Source organism: Macrotis lagotis, chromosome X (assembly GCF_037893015.1).
Source record: "Macrotis lagotis isolate mMagLag1 chromosome X, bilby.v1.9.chrom.fasta, whole genome shotgun sequence".
In the NCBI taxonomy this organism is placed as follows: Eukaryota; Metazoa; Chordata; class Mammalia; order Peramelemorphia; family Peramelidae; genus Macrotis; species Macrotis lagotis.
The window spans coordinates 314,029,961-314,046,221 of record NC_133666.1 but is presented as its reverse complement, the minus strand read 5'-3'; the positions used below and the strand labels follow the sequence as shown (position 1 = coordinate 314,046,221).

Here is a 16,261-nt window from a genome sequence, read left to right as displayed (position 1 = left end):
AGCAAGCAACAAAAAAGCATAATGTGACCATAGAAAATTACTTTGGTCCCATGGAGGATGAAAATATATACTCACAAGGTGACAAATATCAAAAATTCTGTATCCATAGCTTCCAATACAAATAGGAATTTTCTCAGGCTATGAAAGAGTTGAAAAAAGACTATAAAAAGCATGTAAAGGAGGTAGAGTAAAAATTGGGAAGAGAAATGAGAGAGAAGGAAAATCATGAAAATCAAGACAGCAGCTTGGTGATGGAAACACAAAAAATACTAAAGAAAATGACATGTTAAAAACCAGATTAAGTCAAGTGGAAAAAGGAGTTCAAAAGACAAACAAGGAGAAGAATACCTTAAAAAGCAGAATTGGTCAGGTGGAAAGGAGAGAAGAAAGCTCTCTGAAGAAAATAACTCCTTCAAATGTGGAATGGAGCTACAGGAATATGATGACTTTATGACAAATCAAGAAACAATAAAACAAACTAAATGAATTAAAACCTAAAAGAAAATGTGAAATATTTCATTGGAGGAAAAACAGCTGACCTAGAACAAAGATCCACAAGAGACAATTTTAAAATTATTGGGCTAGCTGAAAGTCATGACCAGGAAAAGAGTTTAGACATCATTTTTCAAAAAGCAAAAGTTGCTCTGACAACCTTGATGGACTTGTTCATTTCATCAATGCAACAATCAGGGACAATTTTGGGATGCCTGCAACAGAGAATACCATTTGTATCCAGATAAAGAACAATGGAGTTTGAACAAAGTTCAAGGACTATTCCCTTAAATTTAAAAAAAAAAACTGATATCTTATTGTCTGATCTTATTATCTCTTATTACTTTATGTTTCTGAAGGATGTGATTTCTCTCTCATCTCACTCAATTTGGATCAATGTACAACATGGAAACAATGTAAAGACTAACAAATTGCTTTCTGTGGGGGGTCGGGGAGGGAAGTAAGATTCAGGGAAAAATTGTAAAGCACAAAATAAATAAAATCTTTCATAAAAAAAGAATAAAAGTGACAAATATCTGGAAATTGCATGGAAATAGCAAAAAACTTGCTCTGAGTGTTGTATGAAAGGAGAGAAGGTTAGCACTCCCCTTGATAAGGATGAAAGAGTTCCTAGTGGCCTTTATAACACATATACAGTTAAGGCATTGCCACCTACTCTGTGGCATCTAACCATGATTTAAAAAAAGCTTTTCACAGATAAAAACACTGTAACCAAGATCAAAAGAAATGTAGTAAATTGGGAAACAATCTTTACAACTAATGATTCTGACAAAGGACTCATTTCTAAAATATACAGAGAACTGAGTCATATTAAAAAAGCTATTTCCCAATTGACAAATGGTCAAAGGATATGCAAAGACAATTTAGAGATGAGGAGATCAAAGCAATCCATAGCCATATGAAAAATTGCTCTAAATCATTAATTCTTAGAAAAATGTAAATTAAAGCTTCTCTGAGGTACCACCTCACAACTCTCAGACTGGCCAATATGACCAGAAAGGATAATCATCATTGTTGGAAGGGTTGTGGGAAATCTGGGATACTATTACACTGTTGGTGGAGCTGTGAACTCATCCAACCTTTCTGGAGATAAATTTGGAACTATACCCAAAGAGCAACAAAAATGAGCATACCCTTTGATCCAGCAATACCACTACTGGGTATATACCCTGAATAGTTGATGAGAAAAGGTAAAAACATCACTTGTACAAAAATACTCATAGCAGCCCTATTTGTGGTAGAAAAAAATTACAAATCAAGTAAATGTCCTTCAATTGAGGAATGGCTTAGCAAACTGTGGTATATGTATGTCATGGAACACTATTGTTCTATTAAAAACCAGGAGGGATGGGAATTCAGGGAAACCTGGAGGGATTTGCATGAACTGATGCTGAGTGAGATGAGCAGAACCAGAAAAACACTGTACACCATAACAGCAACATGGAGGTGATGTTCAACCTTGATGGACTTGCACATTCCATCAGTGCAACAATAAGGGACACTTTTGGGCTGTCTGCAATAGAGAATACCATCAGTATCCAGATAAAGAACTGTGGAGTTTGAACAAAGTTCAAGGACTATTCCCTTTAATTTAGGGGAAAAACTCAGATATTTTATTGTCTGATCTTGTTATCTCTTATACTTTTTGTTTCTTCCTTAAGGATATAATTTCTCTCTCATCACACTCAAATTGGCTCAATGTACAACATGAAAACAAAGTAAAGACTGACAGATTGCTTTCTGTGGGGGGATAGGGGGGAAAGTAAGATTGGGCAAAAAATTATAACACTCAAATAAAATCTTTAATAAAAAAAATTGCTCTGAGTTCCTAGAAGCAGAGGGTACAATAGAAATTGAGGTGAACCACTGACCACCTCCTGAAAGAGATCCCTACAAAATACCCCAAGAATGTTATAGCCAAATTCCAAAACACAAACACACAAGTCAAACAGAAAATACTACAAGCAGACAAAAAAAGAAACAATTGAATTACTGTGGTGCTACAGTCAGAATTACATAGGATTTGGCAGTGTCAACATTAAGGTTTCATAGGACTTGGAATATGATATTTTGGAAGGCAAAAGACCTTGGAATAAAACAGAGAATCAACTACCCAGCAAAACTGAACATTCACAGGAACAGCTAGGTGGTATAGTGGATAGAGCACTGGCCCTGGAATCAGGAGGACATGAGTTCAAATCCAGTCTCAGACACATGATAATTGCCTAGCTGTGTGATCTTAGGCAAATCTATTAATCCTATTGCCTTAGATAAATAGAAAAATATTTTTTTAAAAAAACTGAAATCCATTTTCAGGGGAAAAGATGAAGATTCAATGAAACAGGATGACTTTCAAACTTTCCTGGTGAAATGACCACAGCTGAACAGAAAGGTTGATTTCCAAGTACAGGACTCAGGTGAAGCAAAGAGAGGGTGGACAGGAAGGACTAATTTTGAGGAATTTAATGATATTGAATTGTATGTGTTCCTGTATGGGAAAAAGATATCGGTAACTCATATGAACCTTCTTATTTAATAGAGCAGTTAGATGGAGCATGTGTAGAAAAAGCACAGGAGTGAGTTGAATATAAAGATATAATATAGTATAAAGATAGAGTCACTGGGGGATTAAGGAAAGCGATGAGAGAAAGGGAAAATAGAGGTAGAGTGGCCTAAGGTATTTCACATAAAGGAGTCAATAAAAAGCTTTTGCAATGCAATGGAAGGGAAGAAAATGAGGGAGAATGTGTGAGCCTTCATTCTTATCAGAAATAGCTCAGAAAGGAAATAGAATACACACTAGATAGGGTTTAGACAGCTATCTTACCCTAGAGGAAAAATGTAAGGAAAGAAATGAGAGAAAGGGAGCAAAGGGAGGGGAGGGTGGAATAGGTGATAGAAGAAAGGGAAAATCATGGGAGACAGTGGTTCAGATACAACACAGTTTTGAGGAGGTAAAGGATTAGAATAAATTCTGAAAGGAGAAAGGGAATAGAATAAATGGGAGAAGAGAGGAATAGAATGGAAGATAATTCAATTAACTATAACAACTGTGTGAAAAAATATTGAAGTAATTTCTCTCATGGACTTATGATAAAGAATGTAATGTATCCCAAAGACAGAATTGATGGTATCTGAACAGACTGAAGTATACTTTTTTTCTCTTACTTCATTTCTCTTGAGGTTTCTCTATCTTTTTGGAAGGTATGGGATTATGTTAACTTTCACAATAAAATCAATGTAATAATGTGAAAATAAATTAAAAATAGGACGCAGATAGAAGTTTAGAGTATAACTTTTTACTTAAGTATATAGTGTTATAATTATCCAGCAGAGGAGATTGTGCAGACCAGCAAGTAATTGTTAAATGTTTAATATGTACCAAGCATTGTGCAAAAACATTAGAGATGCAAAAAAATGGATTACAAAAAAAAAAAAAAACAAGAAGCTAACATTCTATTAGAGGGTTCACACATAAATACCTATGTATAAATAAGATAGGTACAGGAAAAATTGAAGATAACCTCAGAGTAATCATATGGCATTAAAAGGAAACTAGGTAAGATTTGTCATGTGATGAACAAAAAGGAGTTCCATACCACTGAGTCATGGAATAGTTTGTCAGGAGAATTGGACAAATTGGATAAAATTGGATAGATAAGAAGGGACCAGGTTATCATAGGTTTTACAAATCAAATCAAAAACTTTATATCTAACCTAGAAGATAACAGAAAGACACTGAAATTGATTAATAGGAAGTGGAATAAAAAAGTAATATCTGCACTTTAGAAAGAGATAGGTCTTATATTTACATGAAAAAATAAACTATTCTTTTGGGTAGTCAAGTACTGATACTAGAAGACCAACTAGAAAGCTAGTCCAGTAGTCCAGGTGTGAGTTGATGAGAGCTGGCACCAGGGTGGTTAAAGTGTCAAAAGAAAGAAATGTGAGATGTTTTGAAGGATGAATTTGAAAAACCTAGCAATTAATTGAATATATATGTGGAATCACAGACAATACCTAGGTCAAGACCCCATGTGACTGTAAGGTTTGTGGTACCTTCAACAATAATACAGAAGTTCAGAAGAGACAACTGTTGACAGGGAAAGGTAATGAATTCAGTTTGGGCATGGTGAGTTTCCGATATCTAATTCAAGATGTCTGATAGGAAGTTTGACACATGAGACTAAAGAACAGGGGAGAAAACTGAATAAATAGTACTGAGAATCCTGTAGATAGTGATGCTCTTTCACTCAATAGGAGTTTATGAGATCACCAAATGAAATATTATAAAGGGAGTTCCGGATCACATGAGCAATAAGATAGTAGATCTCTGATCCTTCAGACCTCTCAAAATTCACTAAAAGAGAAATTATGTGCCAAATAAAAAGCAAATTCAGGTATTTGCATGGTCTAGGACACCAAAAATATAAAAAGGAAAAGTTTGAACAAATTGAAACCTAAAAACCATTACTCACTAACCCTGATTTCACTCACCAATTCTCCTTTACCTCCCATGCAACTAGCAGCAAGATTATACAAGTAGTAACCATCCAGACCTGCTCCAAAATCCATACCTATATTCCTATCCATATTCCCCCTTTCCATTACCAAGAGACTGTCACACCAGTCTGTGGAAATTTCCTCATTTCTCAACAACCGGCCTAACAAGAGTACTTTGGGAGTAAACTGGGGCTCCAACTCCATAGAAGCAATGCTGCAAAGTTCTGACCTTCTACCAACTCTGAACTGGAAGTGGTGAATACAGAGGAGTAGGGAAAGATCCATATGGAATTATGTAAAGTGCAGTAAGCAAGGTCAAGAAAACAGTATGCAGTATAAGTGGAAAGAACAGCCAGGCCCTAAAAAAATAAAGCAAATATAATAAAATTCAAAAGATCAAGTGGGGGGGGTGGCTAGGTGGTACAGTGGATAGAGCACTGGCCCTGGAGTCAGGAGTACGTGAGTTCAAATCCTGCCTCAGACACTTAATAATTACCTAGCTGTGTGGCCTTGGGCAAGCCACTTAACCCCATTGCCTTGCCAAATAAATAAATAAATGAAAGTTCAAGAGGGACTCAAATAGAAATATGACAAGATATCCTTAATCTACCCCTTGGTGGAAGTTGGTGATTCACAGGTGTTACCCAATACCCAAGTTGAAAGACTTTCCTAATTGTATTTATTGATAAGTTATACTTATTATTTCCCTCTATTTAAAACATACACTATTTGTTATATGGGATAGATATTGGGGGGTGTTATATAGGATACAATGATGATGGAAAAAAGAAACATCAATAAAATCAATTTTAAAGTAAAATCAATTGAATAATGTATGTAAAGAGAAATTTTCCCCACAATACTGGTTTGGGTGTTATGAGAAACAGTAAATATCCATAAAAACTATTTTAAAAGGAGAAAGAACATAGAGAAAGAAAAGAAGACAGTCCAGAATGGAGCCTGAGGGACACTACCATTAGTGGACATTGTCTGGAGGAAGATCTAGCAAAGTAGACTGAGTACTGATCTTGTAGATAGAAGCAGAACCAGGAGAATGGTATTCTGAAAACCTAGAGACAAGAGAGTATCAAGGAAAAGATAGTAATCAATAGTGCCAAAGTTTGCAGAGAGATGAATGAATCATGAGTATTGATAAATGACCATTAGATTTCCGTCAATTAAGAAATCAGTGGTACCTTTGGAGAAAGCAGTTTCAGTTGAATGATGAGATTTGAAATGATAAAGTTAATAAGAGAGTAAGAGAAAAGAAAGTGGAGATATCTATTGTAAATTCTCTTCTTCAGAAGTTTAGCCACAATAGGGAAGAGAGATATGGACAATATCTTACATGAATGAATAGAATAAATCAGGACATAAATGGATAGAATAAATTTGATGATGAAGGAGATAAGGACATAATTGTAGGTGGGATAGTAGTCAGTAGGACTAGAGTGCCTGATGATTAATGCAAGGATAGATGATAGAGCACTCAATTTTCTAACCAGCACCATAGAACAGGATCATTGTGCAGGTAAAGGGTTTTGCGTTGGCAAGAGAAGGGAATCCCTCTTCATTTGAGACAGGGATAAAGGACATAATGGAGAAAAGTTTTGATTTTTGCATAGCTGATTTGCAGTTTCATATGCAATCATCTTTTTATTATGCTATTTTGGGAATGCTTATTTTATTCCATAAATTAAAAATAAAATAATTTTTTTTTAAATTAGGAGGAGGGGAAAATAGAGAGCTCTCAGAGAATGGCTTCAACTTTGTTCTATGAAGCATAAACAAGATTCCCAGCTTGGGTGGGAGGGGATGGGGAGAAGGGAGAGCTAATGGAATGTTTAAGGTGCTATATATTTTATACTATTATTGTGTTAATATGCTGTCAGCGATTTATGTTCACTATCTCCTTCCTTGTCCCGTTTTCCAAGTAATTTTTATTATCTCATCATCTGGAAAAGAGACATTTAAATATTTCTGCCTTCCTTCAGTGAATTTTGATACCTTTTGTCCCATTTGACAATTCTTCTTTTCTAAGGTTTGCCTCAATGGTCTTTCTGTGTCTCTTTCAGGAGATAATGATGGAGTCTTTCAATGCCTATTTTATCTTCTGATTCGAGGATATAAGGGCAGTTTTCCTTGATGATATTTTGAAAGATGTTGTCCAGGCCCTTTTTTGACCATGACTTTCAGGTAGTTCAATAAATTTTAAATTTTCTCCTGTGGATCTATTTTCCAGGTCAGCTGTTTTTCCAATGAGATATTTTACATTTTCTTCCATTTTTCATTTTTTTTTAAATTTTGCTTGACTGTTTCTTACAGTCTCATAGAGTCATTAACTTCCATTTGCTCAGTTCTAGTTCTTAAGCAACTATTTTCTTCAGTTGCTCTCTTTATATTTGGCCAATCATATTTTTATATTTTTAATTTTTTTGACAAGGCAATGTGATTAAGTGACTTGCTCGAGGTCACACAGCTAAGTAATTCTTAAGTGTCTGAGGTGAAATTTGAACTCATGTTCTCCTGACTCTAGGGCTGGTGCTCTATCCACTATATCACCTAGCTGCCCCACCAATTGTATTTTTAAAGAGTTATTTTCTTCAGCGCTTTTTTTTTAATTTGGTCAATTATATTTTTAAAAGCTGTTTCCTTTTGCATTTGTCCAATTCTATTTTTCAAAGATTTCCTTTCCTTTTTCATTTGTCTAATTGTATATTTAATGGAGTTGTTTTCTTCAGTTTTTCAGTTTCCTTTTTAAAATGTTGGATTTCTCTTTCATCTCTTTTCCAAATTTTTTACTTGACTTTTAAAATCCTTTATGAGCTCTTCCAAGAAGTATTTTTGAGCTAGAAACCAAGTCATATTCCCCTCTGGGGTTTAATGGTAGTACTTTTTCTGCTATTCTCCTCTTCCTTGCCACCAAAGGAGGGCTGTACTTTCCCTTTTTTTTTTTTTTTTTTTGCTCATTTTGAACTTTGCTCCTGGTCCACAGTCCCAAGCAGCAAGGATGAATTCTCACTATTGATCTTTGCTGTAGCTGAGAACCTCCATCTGTCCTCCCCTCTACCACATGTAAGTTGGTCTCTGTACCCTACATTGAGCCAACCTCCCCCTCCACATGTGTGAGATAAATGTTTCCCAGTATCCTTCCAAGGAATCCTCTGCTGGAAAATATTCCAATCTATCTTTTCCTGGTTTCTATGACTTTAAAATCTATTTAGATCCTTGATTACCATTGTTTCTAAGGGAAACTGAGGAGAACTTCAGGAAGTTCCTGGTGTCTCTTCCACCATCTTGGCTCTGCAACTCATAAAGTCTCAATTCTAATTTTTAAGGAATTATTTTCTTCAGTGAGCTTTTCTACCTCCTTTTCTGTTTAGCCAATTCTACTTTTTCAATTTTTTTTCTTCAGTGAATTTTTCTGATTCTTTTCCTATTTTGCTAATTCTTGTTTTTAAGGTATTCTTCTCCTCACTGGCTTTTTATATCTCTTTTATGATTTGGCCTTCTCTGATTCATGGGGGGGGGGGTGTTTGTTTTGATTTTTTATCATTGCGTGAGTCTTTTACCAAGTGGTTGACTCTTTTTCACTTGGATTTTTTGCATCCCTCTCATTTCTCTTCCAAATGTTTCTTCTACTTCTTAGTTGACTTTTAAAATCATCCTCTTTGAGATTTTCCATGGCCTGAGACTAATTCATATTTTACTTAAAGACTTTAAATATATGAACTTTGAGTTTGTTATGTTCCTTATATTGGTCAAATGCACAAATATTTGTCTCCCTCTATACCCCTAGTACATTACCTCTCCTTAAATATGTGGGGAAGCATGCTTCCTCAGTGAAATTTGAAATCTAGAAGTTATGATCCATGCAAAATAAACATAGCTAAGTGATATAGTGTCTAGGGAGTTGACCAAGTCAGAAGAACTTGACATCAGATCCTGTCCTAGGCAAGTCATCAAACTACTTTGTCTCAGTTTCTTCATCTCTTTTTATCCAAGAGCATGTCTGCGTGGAGACCAAGTATCTATTACTCCTCAAAATTCTAATCCATAATCAAAAAGTCCTGGGAAGAGCCAGAGCTAAGATGGTAGCATGAAGGCAGGAATTCCAAGAAACTCATTCCCCAAAAGTCATCAAATTATGACTCTAGCCAAAATTTAGAGGGGGCAGAATCCACAGAAAGCCTGGGTGATACAATTTCACAGTTCAAGACAACTTAGAAATTCTGGAAAGGTCTGTTTCACTGGGACCGTGGGCTGGAAAGAACCACAGCTGTAGCACAGTGCAGTACAGCTGGGTGAGGCACCTGAGTCCATGGCAGAGGGATGGTTTCCAGGCCTCTTGGCCCAGGGATCACTGGGTACATTTGGAAGGGGAGGTGAGAGAACTCTGCTGCAGCAGAATGGAGCTCCAACCTCAGAACAGCTCTGTGGTAAGAACCTACAGTGAAAATCAGCAAAGACACCCAGCACTTCCAGAGATCTCAGGCAACAAATGGTAAGGGGGTTGTGGGAGACTACGGAGGTCTCTTTGCTCTCCCTGGAGCAGGACTCTGCTATTTGCCCACCCTCAGATCCAGATCCAGGTTGCAGTTTGGGCTCCCATACTACCATAGCCCATGCAGGCCTCATATGTGGTCATCCATGTCGCAAAGCACAGACAAGAGAGCAGTCAGAGGCTCTCATAAGACCTTGGAGGATTTAAGGTCTCTGTAGGGTGTTCCAAAATCCTCCCAAAGCATTGGAAGTATGGTAAATCAGTCATAGCTGAGGAAATGAGCAAACAACAGAAAAAGAAGAATCTGACCATAGAAAATTACTTTAGTCCCATGGAGGACCAAAACACATTTTTAGAAGATGACAAAGTTAAAGCTTCTGTATCCAAAACATCCAAGAGAAATAGAAAATGAGCTCAGTCTATGTATGAACTCAAAAATACTTTGAAAAGCAATGAAGGGTGGTAAAGGAAAAATTGGGAGAAGAAATGATTGCAATACAGATTAATCATGAAAACCAAATCAGCAACTTGATGAAAGAAATGCAAAAAAAAATATTGAAGAAAATTACATATTAAAAACCAGTTTAGATAAGATGGGAAAAGGAATACCAAAGGCAAATAAGGAGAATAATGCCTTAAAAAGCAGAATTGGGCAGCCAAAAAAGGAGATAAAAAAGCTCTCTGAAGAAAATAATTCATTCAAATGCAAAACGGAATTAAACGAAGTCGATGACTTTGTGAGAAATCAGGAAGAAATAAAACTATACCAGAAAAAAATTAGAAGAAATTATGAAATATCTCATTGAAAAAACAACCAACCATGAAAACAAATCCAGAAGAAATCATTTAAAAATTACTGGGCTACCTGAAAGTCAGGATCAAGAAAAGAGCCTATACTTCATTTTTCAAGAAATAATACAGCAAAATTACCCTTGGAAATCCTAGAATCAGAGGGTAAAATGGAAACTGAAGGAATTACTTAATCACCTCCTGAAAGAAATTCCAAAACTCCCAAGATAAAAATAATACTAAATGCTGACAGAAACAAACAATTCAACTACCGTGGTTCTATAATCAGAATTACACAGGATCTGGCAGCATCTACATTAAGGGCTCATAGGACTTGAAATATGATATTACAGAAGGCAAAAGTTCTTGGTTTGCAACTGAGAATGAACTACCCAGCAAAAGTGAACATTCTCTTTCATGGGAAAAGACAGAATTTCAATGAAATAGAGGAATTTCAAACTTTCCTATTAAAACAACCAGAGCTGAATAGTAAGTTTGATCTCCAAATTCAGGACTCGAGTGAACCATAGAGAGGGTGGACAAGAAGGGCTAATTATGAATAACTTAATGATGTTGAACTGTTTGTATTCCTGCATAGGAAGAAGATACTGATAACACATATGAACTTTCTCATTTATAAGAGCAGTTAGAAGGAGCATATATAGACAAGGCACAGGAAGGAGCTGAATATAATGATATAATATAGTAAAAAGATGGAGTCAGGAGTCAATATGTGATAAAGGAAAGTACTGCGAGGAAGAGAAAGGTGAAGAAGAAGGGGCTATTTCAAAAAAAGAGTCAAGGAAAAGCTTTTACAATGGTGAAACAGGGGAAGGCTAGGGGGAATGAGTGAGCCTTCATTCTCATCAGAAATGGCTCAGAGAGGAAATAACATACACACTTAATAGGGTATAGAACTCTATCTTACTCTAGAGAAAATGAGAGGAAAGGGATGGGATAAGAGGGAATAGGGGGAGAGAAGTAGGGAGAAGAGAGGGAAGATCATAGGAGAGGGTACTCAGATACAACACACTTCTGAACAGGGACAGGGATGAAAGGAGAGAGCATGGAATAAATAAGAATGGGGAGGAATACAGTGGAGGGAAATACAATTAGAATTAGCAACTGTCGGAAAAATATTGAAGCAACTTCTATGATAAAGAAGGCAACTTATCCCAGAGACAGAGCAATTGTAATCTGAACACAGACTGAAGTACACTTATTTTTCTCTTTCACTATTCTTGAGGTTACTCATCTTTTTGGGGGGGTGGGGAGAGAGGTTTAGGTTTACTCTCACAAGATTATTGAAATAATATAAAATTTTAAAAATTCTCATCCATATTTGAGTCATGGCACAAATAGCTGTGAACACTAAAACTGTAAACCTTAAAGCTTAGGATTAAAATAAAACAATAGGAAATATAAGTTAGAAATAAAGTTTTATTCTCTGGGATTTACCGTTAACCTATAGGTAGAGGTCATCTGTCAAGGTGACCACCCCTTTGCCTTTTTTTTTTGTTTTTGCAAGGCAAATGGGGCTAAGTGGCTTGCCCAAGGCCACACAGCTAGGTAATTATTAAGTGTCTGGGACCAGATTTGAACCCAGGTACTCCTGACTCCAAGGCCAGTGCTTTATCCACTACGCCACCTAGCTACCCCTCTTTGTCTTTTTGATAACCTGCTATTTTGTTTCTTTGAAAGGTGGTACAATGATAAATTTAAACACAGAAGGGATGACAGAAATTATCTTCCAATTCTGTGTTCCTATCCTACACCCTATTTTTTTCAGACACTGAAACGAGCGTCAAAGAAAGATTACATGATTTGCTCAAGGTCACAGAGGCAATAAGCAACATAGCAGATCTGGGATTTGAATTCAGTTTCTTTGATTCCAAAAAATCCATTGTTTTTCCGCACTATATCATAAGAACCCAAGAGCTCTTGAATATATTCATTGTCAGATAATAAAAATGTTTATGTGTAAGTGATATATAGATACATATATGTATCTATATGTCATTCACATACACACATATATATATATATTTTTTACAAAGTAAATATGAGACATTTTTTGAAAGGTAAACATTATTATGTATACTTAACTTATATCACTTCTGCTTAAAGCATGTAATTACATTTTGATCAAGGCCTTTATTTTCTTTTCTCATTTTCATATAAACTGTACCTCACACTTAATAAATGCTTAATGATCAACTGATTATTAACTGATAATAACTAGGTAAGTTAAATGATTTAAAATGTTCCAAAGTCTCAAAGAAATTAGAAAAACGGGAATTACAGAATGCTAGTGCTATAAAATTTTCCTCTTGTTTAGTAGTCTTTCATTTGTTACTAACTCTTTAGGATTCCATTTGGAGTTTTCTTGTAAAGATCATGGAATTGTTTGCCATTTCCTTCTCATTTCCCAAAAAAAAAAAAGAAAATTGAGGCAAACTGGATTTAAGTGATTAGGCCAGAGTCACACAGGTAGAAAATGTCTATGGCCAGATTTGAACTCATGAAAATGAAGCTTTCTGATTCTAGCAATCCATCCACTGTGCCATCTAGTTGCCCAAATAAGCAAGCTAAGAGGTTTTTCTAATTCAATTTCTCCTTTTTTATAGATGAAAAATGGGAGCCAGGAAATGAAAAGTGACCTGCTCAATTCTCATAACTGGTAAGTGGTGGAACTGGAATTCACAACTAGGTCTCCTTAACCCATTCTTTCTTCCTCAGTATCATCAGCCTCACACAGACAAATACAAGCTCAGTAAATGCATCTGTAGGAATTGGTCTATTGATATTCTGCCCTTAGAACATAACTGACTCCTCATCTCCCATCCCAATAAATAGAATGGCCAGGAAGTAAAGTACTTAATTTAAATTATGTTCTCATCTCACTGAGTATGGGACACAATTCTCTTGTATTTTCTGATAAGGCTGATAATGAAGTGATCAGTCTATAGGATTCCCATGTGGCAGTGGACCTGCATTTGCATAATGATATTATAGTGTCTGTTGAACATGCTAGCAGTGACCCATCTGTATTCGAGAAATATAGGTCAGCAGAAAAGAGTAGCAATGAGGAAAGCAAGGCCAGTCAATTGTTAGAGACAAAAAAAAATCTTCTCTTAGCTAGGCAACACAGAAATAAATGCAGCAAAATGTCTCTGGCAATTGTGAGAGAATTTGTCCCAAAAGGTGGCATAATTCTATCTAAGGGTTCAGATGCCATTTTCAATCTATGGAGCCCTTTCATTTCTTCTACTTGGGTATGCCCACTTTGCTCTTTTTCTGCTACTCATTTCAAATGCTGTTTTTACCAGAAGTAGCAGCATTTTGTAATGGAAATAATATTGCCATAGGAGTCAGAAAAGTTATTCTCCATGAGCAGCTTAGATACAGTTGACTGCAAGTAACTGACTAAATATCCTTGGTTCTCATTTTCTTCATTTGATCCCTAAGGTCTTAAGTAGATGAAAATACCCCCATGGTTTTCTTCTTGTTGGCCTTATTGCTTGTGCCAGTCATAATGGCCTATGATAATAGTCACCATTTATATAGTACTTACCATGTGCCAGGTACTCTGATATGCACTTATAATCATTATCTCATTAGATCCTCACAAGAAATCTCTGTAGGTACTATTATTATTGTTATTATCTCTATTTTACATATGAGGAAATGGTGGCAAATTGAGGTTAAGTAGCTTGCCCAGAATCACACACAATGAGTAAGTAAGCAAATAGATTTGAACTGGGGTCTTCCCTATTCCATGACTGGTGCACTACACATTCTGTTCTTTTATTTAATTATTTTATATGTGTGATCCTTTTGTCCTCCAAATATTTCAAACTCCTTGAAGAGAGGGACCTTTTTTGACTTTTTCTTTTCCTCTACCCCTAGCAACTAAGATAGATCCTTTACAAATACTAGGTGAATATTTGCTAAATCAAATTGAATTGAATACCTTATTGCCATCATAGTTAAAGTTTTAAGAGGCCACAAAAATAAATTCATCTAACCTCTGTGACTGGAGAAAATAATTTTTCAATAACCTCAGAAACATATATCATACCAAAAGCTTTCAAGTGAAGATTTTATGTTCTTTCACAACATAATGTATCACATTAATGTTTACTGAATTCTAGCATCAGTCAACAACTATTTGTTAATATTTGTTATAAGCATTAAATTTCTTTTTTAATGTTTTATTTTACTCTAGTTTTTCAAATTACATGCCAAGATAGTTTTCAACATTCATCTTTTTGTAAGGTTTTGAATTCCACATTTTTCTACCTCTCTTCCATCCTTCCCTCCTCCCCACAATAGCAAGTAATCTAATATAGGTTACACAAGTACAATAATGTTTAACATATTTGTAATTAGTCATGTTATGGAAGAATAATCAGAACTAAAGGGAGAAAAACCCATAAGAAAAAAATAGTACCAAAAACAAGTTTTAAAAAGTGAAAACAGCATGATTTGATCTTGCATTCAGACTCCAATTTTTTTCCCTGGCTGTGGATGACATTTTCCATCACAAGTCTTTTAGAATTGTCCTTGATCACTTAACTATAAGTATTCTATTTCATTAATTGCTGTATATGTGCAAAGATACATAAGTAGCTTATATAATGGATAAAAAAATTCCAGGTCTAGAGTCAGGAGAACCTGAAGTAATATCTGAGCTTAGATACATACTATGTGACCCTGGGTCATCTATAAGATGAGCTGGAGAAGGAAGCATCAAGCCACTCCAGTATTTTTTTCTATGAAAACCCTAAATGAAGTCACAGAGTCAGGCAACTGAAAAATGATTGTAATGCACCAGTCATAACAAGCACTGAATATGATCACATAATCTTAAGGAGTGTTTAGTTTATAATGATCAACTAGAGAGTTGTATTAAAGCCTGTGTGTATGGGGATGTGAAAAGTGAAGAGAGGGAAGAGAAATTGGGGACACTGCAGAAAAGAACAGTTAACATACACTGTCACCATTCCACCTTAATTCATAGTGACAAACTACTCTGAAAAGGAATGAGTAGGGGAAGTTACACTCTTTAAACTAAAGTTAACTTGAAGATGAAGGGAAAACTTGGGGTTAACTTCAGATGAAGCTTTTTATTGCCTGCAAGTGATTTCACTGTAATGGTTTTGTGGGAGAGACTGGAATGAGGATCATTGTTTAGCAACAGGGTTGATTTCAAAGGTAATGAACTAACCATAAAAACCCAGGTCTTGGCTCTAAGCTACAGTACCACTCAGACTTAACTAGCTCAACTTGTGGCAAAGAAAAGGAAATTGAGGTTTAGATCAGTTCCTGGGAACTCTGAAAGCTTGCTTATTTCAAATGAAAGAGAGTGGAGCTTTAAAGGGAAAAAAAATAAAATCAGGAGCTCATTTCTCTTCTGGTTTAGATACCAACATCCATCCATTCTTTCTTCTTGATCTCTGATCTCAAGTTTTGGACCCATCTTCTACAGTCTTGTAATAGCTTTCTCCAAACTGGGCCTTGTCAGTAGCTGAAGTCAATAAAGCAAATTCAGAGCTGTTGGGATGGGATTCCAATGCCAGTGTAATCTAAATCACCTCCATTGAAGGAAATTGTTTTTTTCCCCTTTCTTTCTTATGATTGGAGATTCTGTTGTTGCATGTCCTTCTGAACAAACTCACTGTCCTGAAATTTTGCCATTAGGAATTTACCTGCCGACCCATTTTTTTTCTGCCATAGTGGTAAAAGCATTTTGCACATATGTCCACCATGAAGTCCTTCCTCATTTGTCCACCATGAAGTCCTTGTCAAAAGGAACCACAGGGGCAGCTATGTGACTCAGTGGATAGAGCACAGAACCTGGAGTCAGGAGAACTGAGTTCACATCCAGCCTCAGACACTCAATAATTACCTAGCTGTGTGACCTTGTACAAGTCACTTAACCCCATTGCC

General features: G+C 35.9%; 1 non-coding gene across 1 annotated transcript; it reads left to right on the top strand.

The window, feature by feature from the left end:
- Positions 1–1,066: 1,066 nt before the first annotated feature.
- LOC141503837 (U6atac minor spliceosomal RNA) lies at positions 1,067–1,194 on the top strand. Its single transcript, XR_012473137.1, has one exon. It is a non-coding gene; the product is annotated as a U6atac minor spliceosomal RNA (small nuclear RNA).
- Positions 1,195–16,261: the final 15,067 nt, after the last annotated feature.